This window comes from Balaenoptera musculus, chromosome 5 (assembly GCF_009873245.2).
Source record: "Balaenoptera musculus isolate JJ_BM4_2016_0621 chromosome 5, mBalMus1.pri.v3, whole genome shotgun sequence".
Lineage (NCBI taxonomy): Eukaryota > Metazoa > Chordata > Mammalia > Artiodactyla > Balaenopteridae > Balaenoptera > Balaenoptera musculus.
In genome coordinates, this window is record NC_045789.1 from 114,174,079 (window position 1) to 114,189,583 (window position 15,505).

Below are 15,505 nucleotides of genomic sequence, written 5' to 3' on the forward strand. Positions count from 1 at the left end.
GACGGAGATGCTGATGTGGGAGGCGTGAATAGTGTAGGTCAGAACCATGGAGAAAGTGAGAACCAAGCTGTCAAACATTGTTGAAGGATCATCCTGGAGAGAGAAGCAACCCAGAACTCAGGGAGAAAGTCCTTAAAACCTAAATCAAGAACTAATGCAAAGAGCCTGGACAGCAGAGATCAGAACCTTCCACGTATGAGAATGTGGCATATAGTCCAGCACTAGGTTACTGTTGGTACAGTCTTCCTAGATTTAGGGGATGTGAGCAGGGAATGGGGAGCACATAATTATGGATCATGGGTGAGCACAGGCAGTGCTGGACCACAGTGTCTGAGGTGATGGTACAATTCTCTCCATTTGCTTTTCTGTGGATATTAAGAAACTGATCAAAAGACCAAGGCAGTTGATATTCTTCTCACATGTGAACAGAACATGAGGAAATAGATGTGTCTTTCATGACAATAATATGACACCATATTTTTATTAATGAGTATAGAAGATTTTCTCTCAATGTAAAGGTCGAAAAAAATGGGTGGCTTTGGATCTGAGAAAGGCAAAGACTTTCCTTGTGAGGAAAATATAAACTGAGACTTAGAGGTAAAAGTAACAGCATCATTTCAGAGGAGAAAGTGGTCAATCAACAGAGTTACTAGTAGATTGGAAGTGGATGCAATGACTGAAAATAGAACAATTAGAATATTACTGCTACATTTATTTGGGTGTTGCACTTACTGAAATTTTACTATCTAGTCCAGATCATAGGATAATATTAGATTTTAAAAAGCCAATTTTTATATTATTTTTTCCTATTTGATTTTGGTAAAGACATTTTATTCCTTTGAGGTTCATAAAATTATTCACATGGTTTTAATCTTACTATTTAATTGTGTAAGTACCAGACAAAACTAGATTAATTTCTTGTTTGAATGCTGTTTACTCAAAATGTTTAACAATGTCATTTGAATACTTTGACTGAGGCATGACCATTTAAAAGCCTTCATAGAATCTAGGAAATTTTAGAGATCTGACTTTCTCTTATAACAAATATATTAAGATGTTACCATTCCACATTAAATATTTATACATAATTAAATAAGTTGAGTTTCAATGCAGTTGAATAGTTGATATAATGTACAATTTTGTACATACGTTATTATCAGTTAATAATACTTTCAATTTATAATTTTCTTTTCATATTTTTGAGCCCATAAAAATTTTAGAGTCTTGAAAATCTGACAAGCACAAGATGCAGTGCTTTTAAAGATTTATGGAAAAACAGTTGGTCTAGGAGTAAGGAGTATTTTACATATGTAGGATAACCTCTTAGAAAAAGTACATCTTAAGACTCATTACAAAGGAGTAGAGAGAATGTTTGTCGATCCATTAAATATCCCATTTCTCAAAATAATAGGATTTAGTGATTAGTTTTAGGGGTTAATATATTTACATTTATGTGGCTTCTTTCCTGAAGTATCTTGTAAACTACTTAAGGCATAGCTTTCTTTTTAGGCCTCGTTTTATCCTCAGGATCAGTCTAGCAACTGCTACTTAGTAAGAGTTTATAGATTAATTATTCCTTCAAATCTAACCACCTCTTTTTTTTTTTTTTTCCTTTTGCTTTAACATTGTGAGTATAGTTCCTATGTTGGTGCCAGCTTGCAGAAATCATGAAAACGTGTCACCAATAGATTGTGCAATATTTAAGGATTTACTGTGACTTCCTATGTTCTAACCAACAGAAAAATATTTTAACAGGTCAGCATATAGGTCTTTGTATTAAAAATAACCTTCTCAAAGTTTATGTCTTTGCATATTATTGAGTTTAATGCCAGCACTGAACTAATATATAAGTAGGAAAAAACATCTGCCATTTCACAGACTTGCTAATAAAATTGTTACAAATTAACTGATCCCTTTGCTAAGAATTTTCTAGTATGAAGAAAATTTGTCTTATAAACATAGTAAAATCCAATATGTATAATATTTATGCCAGATCTAATCTCATCTACTTTTCCTTTTCAACTGGCTGTTTAAAATTAAGTGGTGTTGAAAGGCATTGTGCCACATCTAAGCCTGAGATGCCTTAGAGTTGTAACTTGGGTGGAGGTGCGAAAACAAACTAGTTCACAGGAAGTTTATTGTAAAAAGGCCACAAGGACCACTAATTTCATGGTGCAGAGCAGATTCAGAAAGTCACCTAAGCCTACAATATTGCTGTCTTTGTATAGTCAAATAAAAAGATACAGTCAATATAATGGTGGAAGAATGGAATGGGTAAAATGGGGATAAATATCCTAAATTATTACTAAATAGTGGAATTGACTTTCATTTTGAAGTTAAGTTTGTTTTTCTCTGTTTTTTGATATCTTATTTTAAAAGAAAATGATATTACCTGTTAAAATGTCACTCATTTAGAAAAATATAAAAAATATACCACAGATATTATCTCTATATACAAGTAAGGGGGATTAAATTTAAAATGTTATTCTACTATATGACATTTGGGAGAAAGAGAACAATGAAATCATTTAGCAGTTTTTGAATTTGTAAAAACATAATGTGAAAAAAGAAGCCAGCATATCTAGCCAGCCTACATCCTTACAGATTCTTACATGTCTATATTCCTAAGAAAGAAACAAAAACAAATGAAAATTATAGAGGATGATATACACCATCTTAGTCATAGCTTTCCGTATGTTTCCTTAACAAGTTTTGGTTACATCTAAATGCTTCTAAATAGGAAGAAAACAACTCATTAGATTTTTGCCTGAGCATGTGCAAGAAAGTATTTACTCCTTAGAGAAAAGCAAAGGGAATGATATAAAGAGTGCAAAGAGAAGCAAGGAAAAAGACATCTGTGTGGTCTGATAGAATAACGGGTACAGAGTCCTGTAGAGAGATCCTTATGGATTTGAGAATGTGCTGGAACCCGTGACAAGAGCTTAGTCTGAGTAAAATAAAAACATTGCCAAATATAGAGGACCACAGAGTAGGGTCCCAAATTATATTTGCTGAACCTAATTGGATAGCTTTCAATGTATTTGAATATCTGGTTCATGTTTAAAAAAAAAAAAGCACTGTTGAAAAAATCGGTAGCTGCTGCTCTCCTTCCCCAAAGCTGTTACCATGGAAACCACACTCCACTTTTAAACAAGTATGAGTGTTTTGGTCTCACGTACTTAGTGATACTCTTTCGGCCATTTTCAAGATGGTGGTTTTTCTTTCCCAAACATTAAAGTCCAAATCCTGATGTAAGAAGCCCTGTGAAGACAAAACAAGTGCTCATCAACCACTCAGGATCAAAACTTTGAATTCTTCTGCGCAGAGGGTAAAGAATTTGGAATTAAGAATTAAAGAATTTTGCTAGGGACTTCCCTGGTGGTCCAGTGGTAAAGAATCTGCCTTACAATGCAGGGGACACGGGTTCCAACTCTGGTTAGGGAACTAAGATCCCACATGCCATGGGGCAACTTAGCCCACGCGCCACAACTACAGAGCCCACGCGCCCTGGAGCCTGCACGCCACAACTAGAGAGAAGCCTGTGCACCACAACGAAGAGCATGTTCGCCGCAATGAAAAGATCCTGACTCAGTGAAGATCCGGTGTGCCGCAGCCAAGACCCGACGCAGCAAAAAAAAAAAAAAATAAAAAAAAAAAAAAGAATTAAAGAATTTAGCTAGCTGGGCTTCCCAGGTGGTGCAGTGGTTGAGAATCTGCCTGCCAATGCAGGGGACACGGGTTCGAGCTCTGGTCTGGGAAGATCCCACATGCCGCGGAGCAACTAGGCCCGTGAGCCACAACTACTGAGCCTGCGCGTCTGGAGCCTGTGCTCTGCAACGAGAGGCCGCGATAGTTAGAGGCCCGCGCACCGCGATGAAGAGTGGCCCCCGCTTGCCGCAACTAGAGAAAGCCCTCGCACAGAAAAGAAGACCCAACACAGCCAATTAATTAAAAAAAAAAAAAAAAAGGAATTTAGCTAGACCAACAATTTATGTTTGTTTATTTGTGTGTGGGTGCTCTGGGTGCCTAAAGGGAGCATTATCTTTAGCTGCAAATTGGAATTTTCTAGGAATAGGCTGGAAAGAGTGAGGATAGGGAAAACAGGTTCACATTAGAACTTTTCTTGGTACTTACTTTCCAGAAGAAACAATTTCAGAGAAGGCATTCTAGTTTCTCCACTTTTTGTTTAAGGCATCTTAATCAAGGTCTCAAAACCCTTTGTTAAATGGAGATGAAATACCTACCTTTCAGTATAGCTATGAAGATTAAGTAAAATGGCGTTTTAAAACAGACTAGTATAATAATTGTGATAATAACACTAATAACAACTGTTATGGCTGAATTGTGTCTTCCTCAAAATTCATATTTTGAAGCCCTAATTTCTAGTACCTTAGAATGTGAATCTGTTTGGAAATAGGGCCTTTAAAGGGGTGATTAAGTTAAAATGAAGTCATTAGGGTGGGCCCTAATTCAATCTGACTGGTGTCCTTATAAGAAGAATAAACTTGGACACAACAGAGAGACACTATGCATGCTCCAGCACAGAGGAAAGACCATGTGAAGATAGTGAGAGAAGGCGGCCATCTGCAAGCAAAGGAGAGAGGCCTCGGAAGAAACCAAGCCTGCCAACACCTTAATCTTGAACATCTAGCTTCCTGAAATGTGAGAAAATACATTTCTGTTGTTTAAGCCACCCAGTCTGTGGTATTTTGTTATTGCAGCCCTAGAAAACTAATATAATAACAGAGACTGAAAACTTACCATAGTTTTTACAATTAGTACTGTTTCTTGGGACAGTTGCTGAATCAAATTAGAGGATGGGTGAGGATGTGAAGGGAGCACTCCTCCACCTTTGCCCTTAACATCCTGGTAGACCAGCTGTAGTTCAGGCAATTAATTGTGTCTTAGTATTGCAAGAACAGAGAGAAACCATCTCTGACAGTAACTGACAGGGTCCTTCACAGTTTATCTTTGGTGTGTTACTTAGTTCTGGATGGAATCTACCTAATTATCAAATAAAATCTGCGTATTTTATTAAAGTTTTATTCACCATTCTTCCTATGGAAATGTAAATACACAATAATGACTCAGATTTTCCTTTTCTTTCAAATTTTCTTTCTTTCAAATTTTGAGCGTGGAGTAAATGGAAAGGAAAATCCATTCCATATGATGTATTTGTTTACTGTATTCTTGCAAGGCATCCTTCATATTGGTTCAGCTTGGAAGATCTACAACTGTTTTCTCTCTCTTTAAGTATGGCCAGTTCTACTTTCTCAAATTTTAATACAGATTTCTTTATTCTGGTGAATATGGTATGTTTATTCTTTCTTTCTTAGCAAGCAGGAGGAAGTCTGAACCCCAATTAAAAATGCAAATTTTTTCTAAGTCCAAAACTGGGGGAAACCACTAAATAAATGGGCAAAAGTATTATGATGCTTTAAGAATGCCATTAAAATTTCTGTTGGTTAAGATTTCTGTACGTGCGCATATATTATATATGCATATATATGTGTATTATCAATTACATATTAAAAATCACCTATACTGTATGTTTACCTATCCATCTGTCTATTATCTTCTATCAAATCCATTTTAACTTAGGACGTATGTACAGATTAGGTGATGACTAAACCTTAGAAAATTAATTAAAATGATAATTCTTTCTATGAGATTAAACATATCTCAAGTTATAGATACCAACCCACATGTTAATTTCAGTGTTGATTTTTTTCCTTTAAAGACCAAGTCTGATTACCATTTGTAAATTATTTTTAAGGCAGTTAATTGACTAATATCTTGGCTCATTTACCTGAGAAAGAAAGCAAAATTGAGAAGACTCATTCAAAGGCATATATGACTACTGTGGTCAATTGAAACTGTGGTAATGCTAGAGTTCCTAATAAAAATCAAATATGTAAGGTTTAGTTACACACATTACTAATGCCTTGGGACATCTTAAATTTGCGGTATGTGTACACTAGTTTTTCTGCAATTTAATTGAATAAGGCATACTTTGTAACCTGCTTGTTTTGGTTACTGTTAGTTTCTTCATGACTCTTCTAGTTTTTCTTCCCATGGTCAGTTAGTTTTTTATGTTTGTTAAAACACATATTTAATCTCAAAATGACATCCTTTAAACCAAAGAATAGATGTCTTTCATAGACTATCGTAGTACTACTAAAATTGTGCTAATTTTGTGTTTTCTTTACTGTGTATTTTAAAATAAGCTTTGACAAGCCCTTACATTTATTTTTTCTCTAACCCTGAATATTTGTTATTTTGAAATCAGATACTGTTGCTTTTATACTCGGGTAAGAGAATAATTTTTGCGTGTTAAAGAGCAGGTGAGACATTTAAATATTTTTATTTTTGCATTGGAATAACTTACGTGGAAAAATAAATCAGTATAAACAAATATTTTAAGATTTGCTAGGTGCTTAATGCATAGTAGAATTGTAGTAGTTTTTGTTGGATGAATAAATGAACAATAATAATTTAAAATGGATGAATAAACGAACAATAATAATTTAAAATGTAACTATCATAATTTAGAAAAAAACCTAAATTTTTAGTTTATCATTTTTTAAAGGATCATATACGAGGCCTACCACTTTCATAGATGTTTTGACTGGCAGATTCTTTTCTCAAAAAGTAGCTCATTTGTAATATCATGAAGGTAGTAGTTTATTGAGAGTAAGTTTTGATAACCCGTCAATAGTAGTTAACTTCCACACTGTGACTTGTACTCACGTTCCATGTGAAAACTGATTACCTTCACTGTTACTGAGAATATCTGCCTTTAGAACATAAGAATACCAGATCACTCATTCTTGATTTGTTCATTAGCTAATGACAGTGGCTGTGGTGGTCATATGGTATAATTGCTTTACAATGGTGTGTTAGTTTCTGCTTCATAACAAAGTGAATCAGCTATACATACACATATATCCCCATATCCCCTCCCTTTTGCCTCTCCCTCCCTCCCACCCTCCCTATCCCACCCCTCTAGGTGGTCACAAAGCACTGAGCTGATCTCCCTGTGCTATGCGGCTGCTTCCCACTAGCTATCGGTTTTACATTTGGTAGTGTATATATGCACATGCCACCTCCACTTTGTCCCAGCTTACCCTTCTCCCTCCCCATGTCCTCAAGTCCATTCTCTAGTAGGTCTGTGTCTTTATTCCTGTCTTGCCCCTAGGTTCTTCATGACCATTTTTTTTTAGATTCCATATATATGTGTTAGCATACGGTATTTGTTTTTCTCTTTCTGACTTACTTCACTCTGTATGACAGTCTCTAGGTCCATCCACCTCACCCTCACTACAAATAACTCAATTTCATTTCTTTTTATGTCTGAGTAATATTCCATTGCATATATGTGCCACATCTTCTTTATGCATTCATCTGTTGATGGACACTTAGGTTGCTTCCATGTCCTGGCTATTGTAAATAGAGCTGCAATGAACATTGTGGTACGTGACTCTTTTTGAATTATGGTTTTCTCAGGGTATATGCCCAGTAGTGGTATTGCTGGGTTTTATGGTAGCTCTATTTTTAGTTTTTTAAGGAACCTCCATACTGTTCTCCATAGTGGCTGTATCAATTTACATTCCCACCAACAGTGCAAGAGGGTTCCCTTTTCTCCACACCCTCTCCAGCATTTATTGTTTCTAGATTTTTTGGTGATGGCCATTCTGACCGGTGTGAGATGATACCTCATTGTAATTTTGATTTGCATTTCTCTAATGATTAATGATATTGAGCATTCTTTCATGTGTTTGTTGGCAATCTGTACATCTTCTTTGCAGAAATGTCTATTTAGGTCTTCTGCCCATTTTTGGATTGGGTTTTTTGTTTTTTTGATGTTGAGCTGCATGAGGTGCTTGTAAATTTTGGAGATTAACCCTCTGTCAGTTGCTTCATATGCAAATATTTTCTCCCATTCTGAGGGTTGTCCTTTCGTCTTGTTTATGGTTTCCTTTGCTGTGCAAAAGCTTTTAAGTTTCATTAGGTCCCATTTTTTAATTTTTGTTTTTATTTCCATTTCTCTAGGAGGTGGGTCAAAAAGGATCTTGCTGTGATTTATGTCATAGAGTGTTCTGCCTGTGTTTTCCTCTAAGAGTTTTATAGTGTCTGGCCTTACATTTAGGTCTTTAATCCAGTTTGAGTTTATTTTTGTGTATGGTGTTAAGGAGTGTTCTAAATTCATTCTTTTACATGTAGCTGTCCAGTTTTCCTAGAATCACTTATTAAAGAGTCTGCCTTTTCTCCACTGTATATTCTTGCCTCCTTTATCAAAAATAAGGTGACCATATGTGCATGGGTTTATCTCTGGGTTTTCAATATTGTTCCATTGATCTATATTTCTGTTTTTGCACCAGTACCATACTGTCTTGATTACTTTGTAGTATAGTCTGAAGTCCAGGAGCCTGATTTCTCCAGCTCCATTTTTCTTTTCCAATATTGATTTGGCTATTCGGGGTCTTTTGTGTTTCCATACAAACTGTGAAATTTTTTGTTCTAGTTCTGTGAAAAATACAAGTGGTAGTTTGATAGGGATTGCATTGAATCAGTAGATTGCTTTGGGTAGTATAGTCATTTTCACAATGTTGATTCTTCCAATCCAAGAACATGGTATATCCCTCCATCTGTTGGTATCATCTTTAATTTCTTTCATCAGTTTCATATAGTTTTCTGCATACAGGTCTTTTGTCTCCTTAGGTAGGTTTATTCCCAGGTATTTTATTCGTTTTGCTGCAGTGGTAAATGGGAGTGTTTCCTTAATTTCTCTTTCAGATTTTTCATCATCAGTGTATAGGAATGCAAGAGATTTCTGTGCATTAATTTTGTATCCTGCTACTTTACCAAATTCATTGATTAGCTCTAGTAGCTTTCCGGTAACATCTTTAGGATTCTCTATGTATAGTATCATGTTAACTGCAAACAGTGACAGCTTTACTTCTTCTTTTCTGATTTGGATTCCTTTGATTTCTTTTTCTTCTCTGAGTGCTGTGGCTAAAACTTCCAAAACAATGTTGACTAATAGTGGTGAGAGTGGGCAACCTTGTTTTGTTCCTGATCTTATTGGAAATGGTTTCAGTTTTTCACCATTGAGGACGATGTTGGCTGTGGGTTTGTCATATATGGCCTTTAGCATGTTGAGATAAGTTCCCTCTATGCCTACTTTCTGCAGGGTTTTTATCATAAATGGGTGTTGAATTTTGTCAAAAGCTTTCTCTGCATCTCTTGAGGTGATGATATGGTTTTTATTCTTCAATTAGTCAATATGGTTTATCACATTGATTGATTTGCATATATTGAAGAATCCTTGCATTCTTGGGATAAACCCCACTTGATCATGGTGTATGATTCTTCTAATGTGCTCTTGGATTCTGTTTGGTAGCATTTTATTGAGGATTTTTGCATCTATGTTCATCAGTGATATTGGCCTGTAGTTTTCTTTCTTTGTGACATCTTTCTCTGGTTTTGGTATCAGGGTGATGATGGCCTTGTAGAATGAGTTTGGGAGTGTTCCTCCCTCTGCTATATTTTGGAAGAGTTTGTGAAGGATAGGTGTTAGCTCTTCTCTAAATGTTTGATAGAGTTCGTCTGTGAAGCCATCTGGTCCTGGGCTTTTGTTTGTTGGAAGATTTTCAATCACAGTTGCAATATCAGTGCTTGTGATTGGTCTGTTTATATTTTCTATTTCATCCTGGTCAGTCTTGGAAGGTTGTGCTTTTCTAAGAAATTGTCCATTTCTTCCAGGTTGTCCATTTTATTGGCATATAGTTGCTTGTAGTAATCTCTCATGATCCTTTGTATTTCTGCAGTGTCAGTTGTTACTTCTCCTTTTTCATTTCTAACTCTATTTATTTGAGTCTTCACCCTTTTTTTCTTGATGAGTCTGGCTAATGGTTTATCAATTTGGTTTATCTTCTCAAAGAACCAGCTTTTAGTTTTATTCATCTTTGCTATTGTTTCCTTCATGTCTTTTTCATTTATTTCTAATCTGATCTTTATGATTTCTTTCCTTTTGCTAACTTTGGGATTTTTTTGTTCTTCTTTCTCTAATTGCTTTAGGTGTAAGGTTAGGTTGTTTATTTGAGATGTTTCTCGTTTCTTGAGGTAGGATTGTACTGCTGTAAACTTCCCTATTAGAATTGCTTTTGCAGCATCCCATAGGTTTTGGGTCGTCGTTTTTTCATTGTCATTTTTTTCTAGGTATTTTGTGATTTCCTCTTTGATTTCTTCAGTGTTCTTTTGGTTATTAAGTAGTGTATTTTTTAGCCTCCATGTGTTTGTATTTTATACAGATTTTTTCCTGTAATTGATATCTAGTCTTATAGCATTGTGGTTGGAAATGATACTTGATACGATTTCAGTTTTCTTAAATTTACCAAGGCTTGATTTGTGACACAAGGTATGATCTATCCTGGAGAATGTTCCATGAGCACTTGAGAAGAAAGTGTATTCTGTCGTTTTTGGATGGAATGTCCTATAAATATCAATTAAGTCCATCTTGTTTAATGTATCATTTAAAGCTTGTGTTTCCTTATTCATTTTCATTTTGGATGATCTGTCCATTGGTGGAAGTGGGGTGTTAAAGTCCCCTACTATGATTGTGTTACTGTCTCTTTCCCCTTTTATGGCTGTTAGCCTTTGCCTTATGTATTGAGGTGCTCCTATGTTGGGTGCATAAATATTTACAATTGTTATATCTTCTTCTTGGATTGATCCCTTGATCATTATGTAGTGTCCTTCTTTGTCTCTTGTAATAGTCTTTGTTTTAAAGTCTATTTTGTCTGCTATGAGAATTGCTACTCCAGCTTTCTTTTGATTTCCATTTGCATGGAATATCTTTTTCCATCCCCTCACTTTCAGTCTGCACGTGTCCCTAGGTCTGAAGTTTATCTCTTGTAGACAGCATATATATGGGTCTTGTTTTTTTATCCATTCAGCCAGTCTATGTCTTTTGGTTGGAACATTTAATCCATTTACATTTAAGGTAATTATTGATATGTATGTTCCTGTTATCTTTTTCTTAATTGTTTTGTGTTTGTTATTGTAGGTCGTTTCCTTCTCTTGTGTTTCCTGCCTAGAGAAGTTTCTTTAGCATTTGTTGTGAAGCTGGTTTGGTGGTGCTGAATTCTCTTAGCTTTTGCTTGTCTGTAAAGGTTTTAATTTCTCCATCGAATCTGAATGAGATCCTTGCTGGGTAGAGTAATCTTTGTTGTAGGTTTTTCCCTTTCATCACTTTAAATATGTCCTGCCACTCCCTTCTGGCTTGCAGAGTTTCTGCTGAAAGATCACCTGCTAACCTTATGGGGATTCCCTTGTATGTTATCTGTTGTTTTTCCCTTGCTGCTTTTAATATTTTTTCTTTGTATTTAATTTTTGGTAGTTTGATTAATATGTGTCTTGGTGTGTTTCTCCTTGGATTTATCCTGTATGGGACTCTCTGCGTTTCCTGGACTTGATTAACTATTTCCTTTCCCATATTTGGGAAATTTTCAAGTATAGTGTCTTCAAATAGTTTCTCAGCCCCTTTCTTTTACTCTTCTTCTTCTGGGACACCTATAATTCGAATGTTGGTGTGTTTAATGTTGTCCCACAGGTCTCTGAGACTGTCCTCAATTCTTTTTATTCTTTTTTCTTTTTCTGCTCTGTGGTAGTTATTTCCACTATTTTATCTTCCAGGTCACATATCCGTTCTTCTGCCTCAGTTATTCTGCTATTGATTCCTTCTAGAGAATTTTTAATTTCATTTATTCTGTTGTTTTTCATTGTTTGTTTGCTCTTCAGTTCTTCTAGGTCCTTGTTAAACGTTTCTTGTATTTTCTCCATTCTATTTCCAAGATTTTGGATCATCTTTACTATCATTAGTCTGAATTATTTTTCAGGTAGACTGCCTATTTCCTCTTCATTTGTTTGGTCTGGTGGGTTTTTACCTTGCTCCTTCATCTGCTGTGTGTTTCTCTGTCTTCTCATTTTGCTTCACTTACTGTGCTTGGGGTCTCCTTTTCACAGGCTGCAGGTTCGTAGTTCCCGTTGTTTTTCTTGTCTTCCCACCAGTGGCTAAAGTTGGTTCAGTGGGTTGTGTAGGCTTCCTGGTGGAGGCGACTAGTGCCTGTGTTCTGGTGGATGAGGCTGGATATTGTCTTTCTGGTGGGCATGTCTGCGTGTGGTGTTGTGTTTTGGGGTGTCTGTGACGTTATTATGATTTTAGGCAGCCTCTCTGCTAATGGGTGGGGTTGTGTTCCTTTCTTGCTAGTTGTTTGGCATAGGGTGTCCAGCACTGTAGCTTGCTGGTTGTTGAGTGGAGCTGGGTCTTGGTGTTGAGATGGAGATCTCTGGGAGATTTTTGCCATTTGATATTACATGTAGCTGAGAGGACTGCTCCGGTGGACCAGTGTCTTGAACTTGGATCTCCCACCTCAGAGGCACAGGCCTGATGCCCGGCCGGAGCACAGGAGTCTGTCATCCACATGGCTCAGAATAAATGGGAGGAAAAAAAGAAATAAAGAGAGAAAATATAAATTAAAATAAAATAAAGTTATTAAAATAAAAATAATTATTAAAAATCAAAAAATTAAGAAAGTAATAAAAAGAATGAAAGAAGAAAGAAGAGAGCAACCAAACCAAAAAAGAAATCCACCAATGATAACAAGAGCTAAAAACTATACTTAAAAAAAAAAAAAAAAAAAAAAGGACAGACAAAATGACACAGAGAAGCATACACGTACACATTCACAAAGAGAGAAAAAGGGAAAAAATATATATATATATATCGTTGCTCACAACGTCCACCACCTGATTTGTTGTTTATTCAGGTATTCCACAGATGCAGGGTACATCAGGTTGATTGTGGGGATTTAATTCGCTGCTCCTGAGGCTGCTGGGAGAGATTTCCCTTTCTCTTCTTTGTTCACACAGCTCCTGGGGTTCAGCTTTGGATTTGGCCCTGCCTTTGGGTGTAGGTGGCCTGAGGGCATCTGTTCTTCCCTCGGACAGGATGGGGTTAAAGGAGCAGCTGTTTAGGGAGCTCTGACTCACTCAGCCCCGGGGGAGGGAGGGGTATGGAGGCGGGGCGAGCCTGCAGCGGCAGAGGACGGCGTGACGTTGCAGCAGCGTGAGGTGCGCCGTGCGTTCTCCCGGGGAAGTTGTCCCTGGATCACGGGACCCTGGCAGTGGCAGGCTGCACAGGCTCCCTGGAGGGGAGGTGTGGATAGTGACCTGTGCTTGCACACAGGCTCCTTGGTGGCGGCAGCAGCAGCCTTAGCGTCTCATGCCCGTCTCTGGGGTCCGCGCTGATAGCCGCGGCTCGCGCCCATCTCTGGAGCTCCTTTAAGCAGCGCTCTTAATCCCCTCTCCTCGGGCACCAGGAAACAAAGAGGCAAGAAAAAGTCTCTTGTCTCTTCGGCAGCCCCAGACTTTTTCCCGGACTCCCTCCCGGCTAGCTGTGGCGCACTAGCCCCTTCAGGCTGTGTTCACGCCGCCAACCTGAGTCCTCTCCCTGGGATCCAACCTCCGAAGCCCGAGCCTCAGCTCCCAGCCCCCGCCCGTCCCGACGAGTGAACAGACAAGCCTCTCAGGCTGGTGAGTGCTGGTCGGCACGGATCCTCTGTGCGGGAATCTCTCTGCTTTGCCCTCCGCACCCCTGTGGCTGCGCTCTCCTCCGTGGCTCCGAAGCTTCCCCCCTCCGCCACCCGCAGTCTCCGCCTGCGAAAGGGCTTCCTAGTGTGTGGAAACCTTTCCTCCTTCACAGCTCCCTCCCACTGGTGCAGGTCCCATCCCTATTCTTTTGTCTCTGTTTTCTTTTATCTTTTGCCCTGCCCAGGTATGTGGGGAGTTTCTTGCCTTTGGGGAGGTCTGAGGTCTTCTGCCAGCATTCAGTAGGTGTTCTGTAAGGGTTGTTCCACATGTAGATGTATTACTGATGTATTTGTGGGGAGGAAGGTGATCTCCGCCTCTTACTCTTCCGCCATCTTGAAGCTCCTGAGGGTGTTGTTTTTCTTTCTTGACACCATCCTGAAAAGTTTTAGGAGTTTCTTTAAATTTCCTCTTTCCTTCCCTTCTGGATTGTGTATATGAATATCATTTTATAGCTCCATCATTGTTATAAATATATACAGGAAACATATATTTATAGGGAACAGTTTGTATTTACATTAATATATTGAAAGCTTTCTGATCCAAGCAATTGTGTTTTATCAACTTATTTTCTCCTACTTATATCCATTATAGGTTTTGGAATCAATATCAGATACTGAATATCTGTCGAATTAATGATCGGCCTGAATATCCTTCTGAGAAGAAGTGTTCCATTATTAGCTGTGTGAGGTAATGCTTAATTTGTTTTAATTTATGCTTTCAAGTTTTAAAGCATAGTCCTTTAACCCAGTATTTCCAGATTGGTGAGCATACCTTATAGATACCATTTATGTGTTTTTAGAAAACCCATAAATGTCTGAGTATATCTGGAATTGATCAGATTATAATTTCTCCATTAAGAGAAATGGGCAAAGACTGAGTGTGGTTGCTGAAAAATAGAGTTGCATGTGTAGACTTGAATTTGCAATTTGAGAGATGTGCACCCTGAGGGCAAATTGTGGTATCTGCATTCTATGAACTTACTAAATACTTGAAACAATCAATTGCACGTGTATGAAATAATTCTTAGACTTAGCTGATATGTGGCTAAACAATCAGAAGAATGGTACAGATAGTAAGTGCCATAAGAGTTCAAACACTATGGTCTGGAGGGGGTGAGAAAAATTTCACTGAAGGAAGTGGGACCTGAGAAAAGTTGTGAAAAATGCTTGGAAGCTAATGCAACATTATATGGTTCAAAGTCCTGGGATGCTGCTACCAGCCTGTGCTGGTATCACACTGTCCCTAGCCTTGGGGAGCTGTTGACTATGTATGGTCTCATTAGTCCAAGCCTTGTGGGACACCTATTTAATAAGCTTCCATACCATCAAGGGTAGTATTTTTGTACCAGATTAATAGTTCTGGTTGCTCTTCCTCCAAGAAATGGATCAATGCTATCATATGTCATATCCCTGTTTAGCACCATCATAACTAAAAATTTGATTTCAAGAGTACTCATCTTCACAGAAACTCTCATCCTTGTACCGTTCTGTCCAACCCTTAATCTGATCCTCCTACTCCCATCCTATTTCCCTTTAGAGCCCTTGTTCTTTTTTTAAAAATTTATTTATTTTTGGCTGTGTTGGGTCTTCGTTTCTGTGCGAGGGCTTTCTCTAGTTGCAGCAAGCGGGGGCCACTCTTCATCGTGGTGCGCGGGCCTCTCACTATCGCGGCCTCTCCTGTTGCGGAGCACAGGCTCCAGACGCGCAGGCTCAGTAGTTGTGGCTCACGGGCCTAGTTGCTCCGCAGCATGTGGGATCTTCCCAGACCAGGGCTCGAACCCGTGTCCCCTGAATTAGCAGGCAGATTCTCAACCACTGCGCCACCAGGGAAGCCCCTAGAGCCCTTGTTCTTG